The sequence below is a fragment of the Lucilia cuprina genome, chromosome 4 (assembly GCF_022045245.1).
Source record: "Lucilia cuprina isolate Lc7/37 chromosome 4, ASM2204524v1, whole genome shotgun sequence".
Lineage (NCBI taxonomy): Eukaryota > Metazoa > Arthropoda > Insecta > Diptera > Calliphoridae > Lucilia > Lucilia cuprina.
The window spans coordinates 8953097-8967343 of NC_060952.1; the positions used below are offsets into that span (position 1 = coordinate 8953097).

The window sequence follows — 14247 nt, forward strand, 5'->3', positions numbered from 1 at the left end:
GACTAGACTATAGACTAGACTATAGACTAGACTATAGACTAGACTATAGACTAGACTATAGACTAGACTATAGACTAGACTATAGACTAGACTATAGACTAGATTTAAAACTAGACAATAGATTAGACTCTAGTGTAGACTGTAGAATATAATAAATAGACTAGAATATAGACTAGAATATAGACTAGAATCTAGACTAAACTAGAGACTAGACTGTAAACTAGACTATAAATTAGATTATAGATTAAACTTTAGATTGTACTATAAAGTAGACTATAGACTTGACTATGGGCTTGACTATAGACTAAACTGTAAAGGAATAAAAGTTTCGAAAATTAACAAAACTCTGAAAAGATCAAATACAAAATGCACACCCAAGACCAAAGCATTACCCAATATTCAATTCCAAAAATAAATTTCTCTTTGCAAACAACTAAAATATCTAACACTACCCAATCAATTCCTTTGCCATTTAGCAAAGTTTAAAGTTCATGCTTAAAATATTAACATCACTCTACTAACAAAAATATTAAATATAAACAAAGAAAAAATATTTAAATATATTCTTAGGGCCAATGTATTTAATAACTAAATACACTCATTTGTAATTTGAAAATATTTTAAATGATGGACACACATACACTACCCATCATTTTATCGAATCAAATCTTAAGTCCATTTCTTCCTTCTTTCCAATTTATATTTTTTTTTAAATTTGTTAAATTTTTACAAATGTATTAAAGCTACAGTTGCTGCATATGTATGTTCGACTAGCTGTCTTTACTTGTATCTGTTAAAGATGTCTGAATTTAAACTGTCGCCGATTTACGCTTGAGGTACTTGAGGCGTCACACACTTTGCTCATTGATGTGGTCATAAGGAATATTTATATACATATGTACATGCATATGAATATGTAAATATGTATCTTTCACCGTCTTCTGCCCTCTTCTTCATGTTTAACAAAAATATTTTCATTTTCAAATTTCGAAATTAACTTTTTGGGTTTAGGAAAATAACTAAAATTGTAAATATTTCATTTGTAAAATGCATTTATTGTGTAGTTGTTGCTGCTTTGGCAAGTGTGAGTCAATATAATGAAAATTTAAAATAATATTCTTTTTCTTCTGAAGGCAAATAAAATAGTAGTACAACAAACAATATTTTATTTTAAATAAACTGCAGCAACAACTACAATCAAATACAAATATTTTTGATTAAAAACACTTTATTAATTTGATATTTGCGGTATACAGTCTGCATATTCTTCGTCGTACGTCTGTCATGTTACAATTATATTGTTTTATATATGTACGTTTGTATGTATAGATAATATATGTATCTATATCTGAATACAAAAAATACATGTCAGCCATCATCCACTTCTTACACAACTGTACTTTTTATCTGGCCATTGTTTTTTGCAAAAATGTAGGTATATGTGTCTGTTTTATTTAGAAAGTATTAGGACAATATTTATCAAAAAAAAAAAATAATCTTGTGGATGATCATCATGGTTTCATCAGTAGTTCTTAGTAAAAACATTTATTATTCACATACTACACGATTTCCAAATGACAAATACATACATATACATATTTCGGTCATTAAAAATAATTTAGACAAATTTGTCTCAGCATTTACCAGCATTTAATCAGAAATACTTACAGATGGCTGAACTAGAATTGAACAAGAACTGAACTAGAACTGAACTAGAACTGAACTAGAACTGAACTAGAACTGAACTAGAACTGAACTAGAACTGAACTAGAACTGAACTAGAACTGAACTAGAACTGAACTAGAACTGAACTAGAACTGAACTAGAACTGAACTAGAACTGAACTAGAACTGAACTAGAACTGAACTAGAACTGAACTAGAACTGAACTAGAACTGAACTAGAACTAGAACTAAAGTAGAAATGAACTAGAACTGAACTATAATTGGAAAATTTTGAAATATAATCTGTAATTTTTAAATTTCAAATAACTATAATAGATGTGGAAATGGTGTTATATCAGATGTATCTAATACCTTTAAAGCATAATGTTATTGCTTGTTCAATTTTTTATCTAATACACATTTCAATTCAATACAAAATTTCAAAATGTATGACAACCATTCAAAATGCATTAAAAAGTAACAACAAAAATCCTTAATAAAATTTCATCTTACAATAAAAACCTCAAACAAAAAACTAAACAATTCAACATGATTTATATTATAGAATTTTGTATCCGTTAAGAAAATCATTTCGTAGTGCCGCTAAAGTGATGAGTCGATTTTTTGTAAATGTTGTAAAACTTAAATGAAATAATAAAAATTCTTTTAAATTTTATTTGTTTTGTCTTAAGAAATTTAATTTATAATTAATGTTTAAATTTTGTACATTTCATAAAATCTATTTGTCTATTAGTCTGTGTTTGTTCGTACTTATTTTCTTCTTAGTTACGGTTTAATTTATCTCATCAAATTTATTGTAAAAATTTTTGTATATTTTTCCTTCATTTTGCATTGTTAAAATTATATTTATTTATATATTTATTATTATTGCAAAATAATGCAGTGTAGTTTAAAATTTTAATTCATTTCTGCTTAGTGACTAATAATTATAAAAATTATACATGTTTATTTATTTGTCTTAATTTTTATAAATAAATAAACATATTTTTTCTTGTTCATAAAAAATATTTTTAATTAGTATGCTTTTTTGTTTTAACAATTTAAAGCCATTTATAAAGAAAAAGAAAAAAAACAACAGAAACAAAATGTATTTTTAAAATGTAATAATGTTTTTTTATTATTTTAATTATAATTTGCATATTTGAAAATACAACAACAAACAAATTTATTCATTGTATAATGAATGTTTATTTGTCTGTAAAATATAGATCGAATGATTCATTTACGCATAAAATATGAACCAGACAGTGATGGACTTTTTTCTTTTTCATCGTCAAATTTCTGACATTTATAAAATGTACTGTAGACATAGAGTTTTTGCTACAAAGCTTTAAAATGTTTCTAAATTATAAATTCTAATGTCTGATTTCAATGATTTTGGTTTTTAAAAGGTACATATGATTTCAGGAAAAGAATGAATTACATTACCACACAATGAACTGAACTAGAACTGAACTAGAACTGAACTAGAACTGAACTAGAACTGAACTAGAACTGAACTAGAACTGAACTAGAACTGAACTAGAACTGAACTAGAACTGAACTAGAACTGAACTAGAACTGAACTAGAACTGAACTAGAACTGAACTAGAACTGAACTAGAACTGAACTAGAACTGAACTAGAACTGAACTAGAACTGAACTAGAACTGAACTGGAACTGAACTAGAACTGAATCATGAGTCTAAAGTTGACTCGTTATTGCTATTTGGACAAATCTAGGGACCTGTATGTATGTAAGTTGTCTAGTTTATAATTTAGTCTATGCACTAGTGTATTGTCTAGTCTACTAACTTGTCTTAACACTACTTTATTAATTGGTTTATAGACTTGTCTACAAACTAGTTAATTGACTATTTTATAGACTCATCTATTTTTGTATTAGTCTATAGAAATTTTCCTAAAATCAAAAATTTCATTTATTTGTTTGCCATAAATAACTAAGTGACATTTTGTTTACAAAATTAATATGAATTTAAATCATTAATGTATTTATTTAGCAATTCCATGACATTTTTCATTCCGGCTGTTTACGGTTTTTCACTACTAACAACCAACCGCCCCTTCCTTACCTCTTTCTATGAAAACAACAAACACACTTTTCTAATATACAACAGAAAACCACAACTACTACAAACATACAATAAATATTTTGCGTTTTTTTATTTAATTTCCATCATAAAATATTTGTTTTGAAGATTTATTTTTATAACGATTTTTTTTTTTTTTTAATCTTAATTTGATTTTAAGATTTATCACAGTGTTTTTTTTATATTATTTTATAGAATGTCAGGGTGTTAGTAGAGTAGAATAGGTATTACTTAAGTGTATTAGAAATATTTAATGGATTCTATGCTATTTTGTGAATAAAAATAAACAAAAATAAATAAAAAATCTACATATCTAGAAGACCAAGATACTGTTTGAGAGATATTGAGATACAAAAACAACATAAACTACTATATGGTCACTATTCATCATTGGTTATGGCCACCTGTCGTTGTCTGTCGCTGTTTGTTTTTTCTTTTTTTTCATTATGTTTTTATTATTATTTCATTCTTGGTCAAAAGTACGACAGACACTCACATTTCGAACCAATTATAGCGACATTTCTAAATATGCATATGTGTGTGTATTAAAAACCGCTGTTAAATAGGAACATTGCAGCCTGTTTTTTTAAGTATTAAGGTTTTATTTGAAAGAGAAGGAATTTCTTACAAATTGGATTCATAAGCATAATTAAAATCACACAAGAAATATTTATTAAAATTACTCACTGTTAAAAATGTTAGGGTTGGCAAATGTAAGAGACAGAAAGAGCAAACTTAGAAACAAATGCCAAATTTAAAGCAAACTTTTTTTTGTTTTACAATTTGCAAAGAATTTGATTTGTTTTTTTTTTTCTTTTTTTTTGCATATTTTGGCATTTATTCGAGACACTATATTAAAAAATTCACAATTCAACTTTTGATCAAACTGAGTTTTTATCCTGTCATTTTATTTCCCATGTCATGATTTTGAAACTAAAAAAGTAAACTTTGCATAATGTTCTCGTACGTACATATATTTATACTTTGTCAACGGATGTTATTGAAAATTTGGTACCAGTGCGTATATATGTATTACTTTCTCCCTCTGTGTATGGATCAGTCCACTAACTAATAATCTTTGGAATAGTCTATACAACAATCTATTAATTATAAGTCTTATGTATGGGATATGAATTACTTTGCGGTTTAATTACTAGACTAGTCTTTTTAAATAATCTATGAATTACTCTATAGAATACTCTATAGATTAGACTAATTGTAATTGGTTATTATTCAATTACACAATGATAGTCATTGCTATTGTCAAAACTTCAATCTCAATTACTGGTAATTGGTTAAGCTTCAATTACAATAATATCAAATGTGATTACAATAGAAAACATTCGCATTTTCTCACCATCTACAAACTTGTTCAAATAAGTTAAGTTTTTTATTTCGAAAGTCACTCATATATGATCTCTAAAAGGCACTTTTTTTTCAATATATAAATTTAAATTTAAACTGTCATCCAAAAGTGACTTAAAAGTATCCAAAAACAACATACATAAACACTATCTTCCTAAAGTGTTTATGACACGTCGTCTGTAATCCACAATCGGCATAACTTCATTAAAGTTTGAGGAGGAAGGAAACCACTTCAATGAGATCATATTCAATTTCAGCTGAGATATAAAAACAATTATTTGAAATATACATTCATACTATTATTTTGTGAAATTATTTTTATTTTATTTTGCGAAATTTTATAAACGTTGAGACACAGACCTAACACAATATAAAAATACATTTTTTTCCAATAAATAAACTTCTACATACATACATACATACATACATATTATGAAATAAATTGATGTGTTTGTGTACTTGAATGTGACAATAAAAAATGTATTTTTTTCTAGCCTATAGAAAATAAAGATCAGACAAAAGTACAAACAGTGGGACTAGGAAATTTTATAATAATTAAAATTGGATAAACTTCTTGAAATCGATCAGAATTAAGAATACTTCTCAATTAACCCATTATGAAATTATTGTTCGGATGCTTAAGGAATTAGATAATTACAATTGATTCATTTATTCCAATTATAAAACACGGAAATAGGACAGATATACATACGCACGACAACACTATGTAATGTTGACAACGCAACGTTATCTTAAAAGGTATGCTCACAATCCATTGTCAATACCACGTTTGTTGTTGCAATGTTGACAACGTTGCGGTCTCAAATTAAAACCACAATATGTATTCTTATCTTCCCTAAGTCATAATAATGTACAATACCGCCCAATTCATGGGGTAAATACACCAAGGGGATGGGATAGATTTGTCATTAGTAAAACACAAAAAAATTACAAAAATAAAAACATATTTTTTTCGGACTTGATATTATGTTATTCAAGTTATTCGCATTGACAGATGTGCCCCTATGGCGCATGATCCCCCTTCTACTCTATATACTTGACAACCGATGTTAATGGAAAATTTGGTGTCAATTTGGTACCAGGAATGTACATTTAATTTTTCCTCTGTGTAAAGTATACCAATTGGCTTAGAATCTCTTTCTGAGTTTATATAGCTATGTCCGTCCGTCCGTCCGTATGTATGTATGTCTGTCTGTATGTCCTTGTAAATCTTATGCGCACGCTACAGATCGAAATTTTCAAGATAATTTAATGAAATTTGGCACATACTCCAGGGGCATTTGGGCTTATAATAACGTTAAATGTTGTATTATGTCAACAAAAATCGGCAAAACTTAGTTTTATGGAACTTTAAATGACACTATCGATTTTTCAATAATCGGCCCAATTTGACCTTAGCCCCCATACAAACTCCCCTTTAGAAAATGACTTGGAGGTCTAAATTCACTTATAAACACTAATAACATGATTAAATTCTACATAAATAACTTTGAAGCAGACGTAAATACCTCTATCAACATTGATAAATATAGATTCATAATAATCCTTACTCCCCTATGAGCCCTCTTGAAGAAAATCTTTTTTTAATCAACAATGAAAAAAATATTCCAGAAAAAAATGCTTTTTAAAAATAATTCTCATTTTTAACATATCTACTAACTGGTGTAGGCTTTCATATGGTCGGCTATGTCCGACTATACATACATACTTATTAAAAAAACTTGATTTAAACTTAAGTAAATAAATGATTTTTAATATTTATAAGGTTTAATGAACCACATACACATGTTATTATAAATAAATATTTTCTTATAAATTTTATAGCTTTTAACCCACTGTTTCACACAACCCTATAGATAGGCTATAAATACGTAACAGTTAAGCTCATAAATGTTTATGAGCAGATAAAAAACATATAATTCATTTTTTTCAGTTAGTTTTTCCTCAAAAAAAATTGTTTTTTATTATATGTGAAAAACACACACCAAAAACAACACACTACCAGTATTTAAAGTGAGGGAAAACTAAAATAACTATTTCCAACACAAAAATAAAATAACAACAAAAAAGTGTGAAAATTTTAAAAATCTAACAAGAGGAGAGAAGAATAAAAGAAAAAATCTCAAAACGAATCAATACGCACGTGCCAAACATTTTTTAACAATGACAATGCAAAAAATATATAAAATCGAATAAAGAAAAACTAAAAAAAAAATAAAATTCTATATAAAAACAAATACCCAAAATAAGCGTGTTTGTATAAAAATATAAAATATTAAATGCTATAAATTTAAAAATTCAATTTTACAGCATTCTTTTGTTTATTAATAATTAAATATTACTTTTAGCATTATTAATTGATTAAAATCTATCAATTTTATTGGCAACAACATCCTAAAACTAAACAACTCGATTTTCTTATTAATAACGACTTTTGGCATGTAATTTTGTTGATTTAATGCATTTTTAAAAGAAATACAATCGCTAGCACCACTGTTGTTGAAAGGGGTAAATGTAAATAACATGTTTTTTGATTGTAAACAATTATTTTCTTATTTCTTGAAATAAAATTACTATTTTTAAGAATTTCGAGTTAAATTTTAGCCCATCAAATATTGTAAATCTCTCAGAATTCGTTAAAGACCTCTCTATATAACACTAATTTGTGAAGCTAAACTTAGTTTCGTTTACGCCCCAAATTCTAACTTAATATGTTTTCAAATTATCGAAATTTTCAATTATTTAATGTCTTTTACGATTTAGTTTACTTAGCAATTGAGTGATTTAAGAAAACACATTTGTCCAATTCACAATCGATGTCGTATAGTTGTAGCATTGTATGTCATAAAATTTTTTTAAAAAAATAATAAAAAAATCAATAGTAAACAAATTATGACATACTACGATACAACTGTTCACAACATATTGCGAATTTGACAATAGTTAAATATCATTATCGTAAAATATAATGACTGTGGTATAGTCAATAGAATAGATTGTGGTCTAGTGAACAGACTTGCAATAGACTAGGCTAGACTGTAGTCTAGGCAATAGACTAGATTGTGGTCTAGTTAGATTACAATGTGATCTATTTAATAGACTAGACTCATTAATAGACCAGGCTATAGTCAAGTCAGATCAATAGACTAGTCTAAACTGTGGTCTAGTCAATAGACCTTACTATGGACTAGTCAAAAGACTAGACTATGGTCTTGTCGAAAGACTGGACATTAGTTGAATAATTATACTAGGCAGTGGTTTAGTCAATAGACTTGACTGTGACTATATACTAGTCAAAAGACTGGACTATGGTCTAGTCAAAAGACTTAGTAAATAAGCCAGACTATTGTCTGGTCAATAGACTAGACTGTGATCTAAATAAATGATCAGACTGTGGTCATAGATTGGTCATATGACTAGACTGAACTATGGTCTAGTCAAAAGACTAGACAAAAAGTCTAGTCAAAGGACTTAATCAATAAGCCAGACTATTGTCTGGTCAATAGACTAGACTGTGATCTAGATAAATGATAAGACTGTGGTCTTTTCCATAAACTAGACTGTCAATAGGCCAGACAATGGTCTAGTCTATAAACTAGATACAGACTTTGGTCTTATCAATAGACTAGACTCAATAGATTCGATAGATCAATAGACTAGACTATAGTCTAGTAAATAGAATAGAATTATCAATAGACCAGACTATTATCTAACCAATAGCTTAGACTAGAGTCTATACAGTACACTAGACAGTGATATAGACAATAGACTAGACTGTAGTCTTTGTCATAGGTAATTTAGTCAATTTGACTATACTTCAGTCAAGTCAAATACTTCAGACTATACTTCAGTCTAGTCTAGTCAAAAGTGAAGTCAAAAGAGTACAGTGAAGTCAAAAGACTAGACTGTAGTATAGAAAAATAACTAGGCTGTGGTCTAATCAATAGACTAGACTGTGGCCTTTTTTACAGACCAAACTATGGTCTAGATAATAAACTAGACTACATTATAGTTTAGTCAATATAGTTTAGACTTATCCATAGAAAACACTATTATCTAGTCAATGGACTAGCCTGAAGTCTAATGAATGTTATAGACAGTGGTCTAGCCAATAGACTAAACTGTGATCTCGTCAGTAGACTAAAATAGTCTACTAAATACACTGGACTTATTAATAAAGCAGGTTTTGGCATTTAACTAGACAGTGGTCTAGAGTTGAAATACAATCCAGCGGATGCGTTTTCTGATTCCGAAAGAAAATGCATATTAATTTTAGAGTGGTTGCGGTTGCAAATATGTATTTCATAGTTTGTTTATTCAAAGCTATGTATACAGAATTGTTCTTACAATAATGTCAAAAAAATGTTCTAACAAAATTGTCTACTTACAATTTTAATTATGCAACATTGTCAGAAATTCTTTTTCTGACAACTTTTGTAAGCAATAATTGTTATTGTTAGAAATTTTCCGAATATTTTACTACTAACGTTGTAAGATCTGACAACCGTATATCATAGCCTTAACATACGATGTTTGTACAAAGAAAGTAAATTTTAATTTGGCGGATTTTGTCGACGATTTAAATTGTCAAAACTCAATACAACAAAATAACTGTCTCCGTAAGATTGTATTTGTACTTTTATTTAAAAATTTCATTCAATTTTCGTTTCAATATAATTTCAAACTTTGTTAAATAATAAAATTTCCTTATAAATTTGAATATTCATTTTTAATTTAAGGATTCATGAGACAACAAGAGAAACTCTTTTTCAGATTGCATAAAATATTTGCATATTTTAAATATTTTAATTGCTATAAATTTATAAAATACAAACCAATGTTTATAAAAAAATGGCGTTTTTTGTGGCAAACATGGTTTTTAGATTGCAATGACACACATACTCTTTTAGAAAAAAAGTATTCGCTTCAATTGTCAACATAACAAAAAAACAGTCATATAAACAAATACTTAAAAATTTATGTTTTTTTTTATTTTTATTTTTTTTTTTGTCGTGAATGCAGCATGGAACCCACAATATAAATATCCTAAAAAACCAAAATATTATCCTTTTTTCTTTGGGAGGCGTATGTTGGTGTGTGTTTTTTATTCTCACTCTATTTAACAATTTTTATTTTTTTTGTTTGTTATTATTGTTGTTGATGATTTTATATTCCATTTACTGTGTTCAAGTTTTTATTTTATTTTTCTATTTTATATATTTATTTTGCGGAAAATTTATGAGTGACATTAGAAAATTAAAATATCTCGTTTTTTGTAGTTGTTGTATATTTCTTTTTTTCGAATATATTTCGTATTAATTTTAGTAAAACAATGACAACATAAACACATTCTTTAACCAGAGTATTTGAGATTATTATTTTATTTTCTTTTTATTATTATTATTTTGAAACAAGCTACAAAAACAAAAAATTTCAAGGTTAAATAAAATGATGCTTTAATAACAAAAAAAAAATAAAAATTTTTACATTAAAATGAGAATAAAATAAAAAAAAATATTTCAAAAATATAACACAATGTTGCATTTGTTTAGTTTTTGTTAATTTTTTTTTAAGAAAAAGTTGTTAGATCCTCTTTATCTCATTGGTTAAAATGATTTATTATTAAGACATTAAAAATGTTTTGTTGCAGATTGATTAAACAGATGTCTAGATATTTTGAGTAATATTTCATGTTTTTCATTTAAGTACGTGGATTGAAAAGTCTTTGGCCCGTTTATGGGTCAACGTGTAGTTTCATGCGATTGGTTTAGAAACAAAAGCTGGAAACTCCATTTTTTTGTGAGATAAACTAATGATTTAACCTGGTTTCTGGGTTTTTCAATTAAAATCTATGGTCAAAATTTAATGACCAATTTATGGACTAATGTATGGACTATTGAGCCGCCTATATACAAAACTTGTTCACAAGTCAGTCTACTACCCGGTCTACGTACTATAGCTGAACCTATTGACTAGTGTATATGATATTCTATGGACCAAATGAAATAAATATCATATAGCCTAATGTATGGACTAGATTATGGATAAGGACTAGGTAATGAAGTGGTCTATATTTAGTGTAACTCTGCTCTGTATTTCCTGGCCTCCTGACTAGTTTACAGATTCTATGAACCAGTCTATTCATCAGTATATTCACCAGTCAATTTAATAGTCTATTAACAATCTATGAAATAGTCTATTGACTAGTCTATAAACTGCTCCGAGTACTAATCTTTGGATTATTCTATAGATTAACCGATTGAATAGTTTATGGATCAAATGAAATAAATATCTTATAGCCTAATGTATGGATTAGACTATGGCCAATTCTAAGTAATAGTCTATATTTTGTAAAGATTCTAATTTTAGCTGTAACTAGTCTACTCCCCAGACTTTTAAAAAGTCCATTGACCAGCCTATAGAATGGTCTATAAAATAAACTATGGATTAGTCTATGTACTACCCTTAAACTATTCTACGGCCTAGACTAACCTACTGCCTAGTCTATGACCTGCTTTATAGCCCAGTCTATTGACCTGTCTATAGAATAGTCTGTTAATTAATCTTTTGTCTATGTACTAGTCTACTGAACAGTCTATGGACTAGCCTGTTTGCCAGTGTATGGTATATTCTCTTGTTAAGCCTATCCACCAGTCTATTGTTTAGCCTTTTAAGACTAGTCTACGATCTAGTATATAGACGAATCTAGGGCCTAATCTATTAACTAGGTTATTGTTTAGCCTTTTAAAACTAGTCTACGATCTAGTATATAGACGAATCTAGGGCCTAATCTATTAACTAGCAAGGACTACGTATTAGCCTATTGATTAGACTTTTCATCAGTTTATGGACTATCCTATAGTCTAGTGCTTAAACATAGTCTATGCATATGTCCACAGACCTATAATCTATTCTACGGACAGGTTTATGGCCTATTCTACTGCGTAGTCTATGGACTAGGCTAATATCAAGTCTGTGGACTATGCAATGAACAAAACGAGGATTCATCGCATAGAATCCATGAATAAGTGTATATGCTATTCAATAGACTTGTCTGTTTCACCAGTCTATAGATTTTTATATTCAAGGGTCAATTTATAACGCTATAACGACTATTCTATGAACAAGTATCTGGATAGTATTAGGTCCTGATTTGTGTATGAACAAATATGTGAACTAGACAATTTTCTAGTATATAGTATTATTCTGTTGACTAGTCTATGTAGTAGTCCTATCACAAGCTTATGTTTCAGCCCTTTGACTAGTTTATAATCTAGTCTATGACTACTCGATCAAAAAATAATAACAAATGTAAAAAGTATTTCGTTATCAAATTTTAAAAATTAAAAGAGAACTTTTAAAAAAATATATTGATCTGTTTTTAATTTACATTCAACTCTTCCATTGATCAGCATCATATTCTATTTTATTAACAACTTAAAATTTAATTACTGTATAATTAATCTATTAAAGAAAACCAAACGTAAAAACATTAAAAAAATGCAAAAAACTATAGAAAACTTTTAATTACCTTTTAACATTATTGATACCGAATACTACGGTTTATGGAGTACAGGTGGTAGGCGAGGCAGTGGCATGCTGTGCCTCAAATAGGCGCAAGTACGTTAAACAACGTACATACGCACCCCACAACGCACAAACTGATGATGATGACGAAAAGACCGCAAGCAATACTTAAAGATGGAAGGGGAAGTGTGGGTGTAAGAGAAACAGCTAAATGATGCTGGTGATGTTATTGAAGAAGCTGTTAATGCAGCAGCAACAATTTAAAGGCTGCTGCTAGTTGTAATTGTTATTGTTCGTTGGTAACTTAAAGCAGCAACAACAACTCTTAAGAAAACAAATGAATTTTTATTTATTTTTCAATGATTTCTGTTGTTGATCGTGGGGATGATGAAAAATAACGATATTTTGTTTGTTTTCTGGTTGTTTGTGTGTTTGTTTGAAAAATAACAATAATACAGAGGCCGGCTAGAGATGATGATAATGGTTTTGATCAAGCATTACGACATAGACACATATAAATTTTATTTAAATTGTTGTTCTTTCTGAATATAAAAGAAACAAATTTTTAACTAAACCGAGAACAAAAAATTAAAAAAAAAAACCAAAAGAAACTTTTTTATAAAAGAATTTTGCTTTTGCTTTATGGTGGATTAATTTTGTTTTTTATTTTTATTTTGTATTTTTCTTTAATTGAGGGGGCGTTATGGTTTTTTGTTGAAAATTTGTTATGGCCATTAACACTGTATTCATTTGCTTCTTTTCTTCCAATCTAATGCTAATGCCTCCGATGCCTCTACTGCTGTGACTGCTACTACTTCTTATGATTTGGTACATCTAGTTATTCCATTTAAATACACACAGGTAACATACACACATATACATACATACGTATAGTTTACAAGATACACTTGAATTCATTATTATTTTTATTTTATTTTCTAGTTCATGTTTCATTTATTCCGTATATCTTTTCTTTTCTCATTTAATGGATTTTTTAGTTAAATTGTTGTAGTTGTTGTGTTGAACATTTGTTTTTGTTGCTGTTGTTGAGACTGTAAGAAAATTGAAAAAGAATTTAACATTGAAATAAAATTTTGAAATTGTTTTTAAAGTTTACACGAACAATTTTTTTGGGAGAATTTTTCTCGATAAAAATAAATGTAATTTATTTTATTAGTAATTGGTAAATGATTATATTTATTTTTAAATACATGAATTAATGGTTTTTATGGTTTCTATTTAAATATTATAGAAATCAAGGTGGTCTACAATTATCAATTGCACTCTACATTAGTATAATTGGGAGGGTATTATGCATTTGTATTGATGTTTTTAACACCGAAAAATATTGACCCTACATCCACCTTAAAGTATACCAATAGGTTCAAAATCACTTTCTGGGTTGATTAAGCTATGTCTGTTTGTCCATCCGTCCGTCTGTCTGTTAGTGTGTCCATTTGAACCTTGTGCGCACGCTACAGGTCGCAATTTCCAAGATAATTTAATGAAGTTTGTCACATACTATTCTTTTGGTCTAAGGATCATTGAAAACCTTCGAAAT

General features: G+C 28.0%; 1 protein-coding gene across 4 annotated transcripts in view; it reads right to left on the reverse strand.

Annotated features, from left to right (window-relative positions):
• Window positions 1–14247, reverse strand: part of LOC111685954 (probable serine/threonine-protein kinase DDB_G0282963) — a 68074-nt gene that overhangs the window by 31892 nt on the left and 21935 nt on the right. For all 4 annotated transcript variants that reach the window (XR_006940543.1, XR_006940542.1, XM_046948610.1 and 1 more), the window contains exon 2: window positions 12691–13738. The gene's annotated coding sequence lies outside the window, so the exon portion shown is untranslated. The remainder of the gene's footprint in view (window positions 1–12690; window positions 13739–14247) is intronic.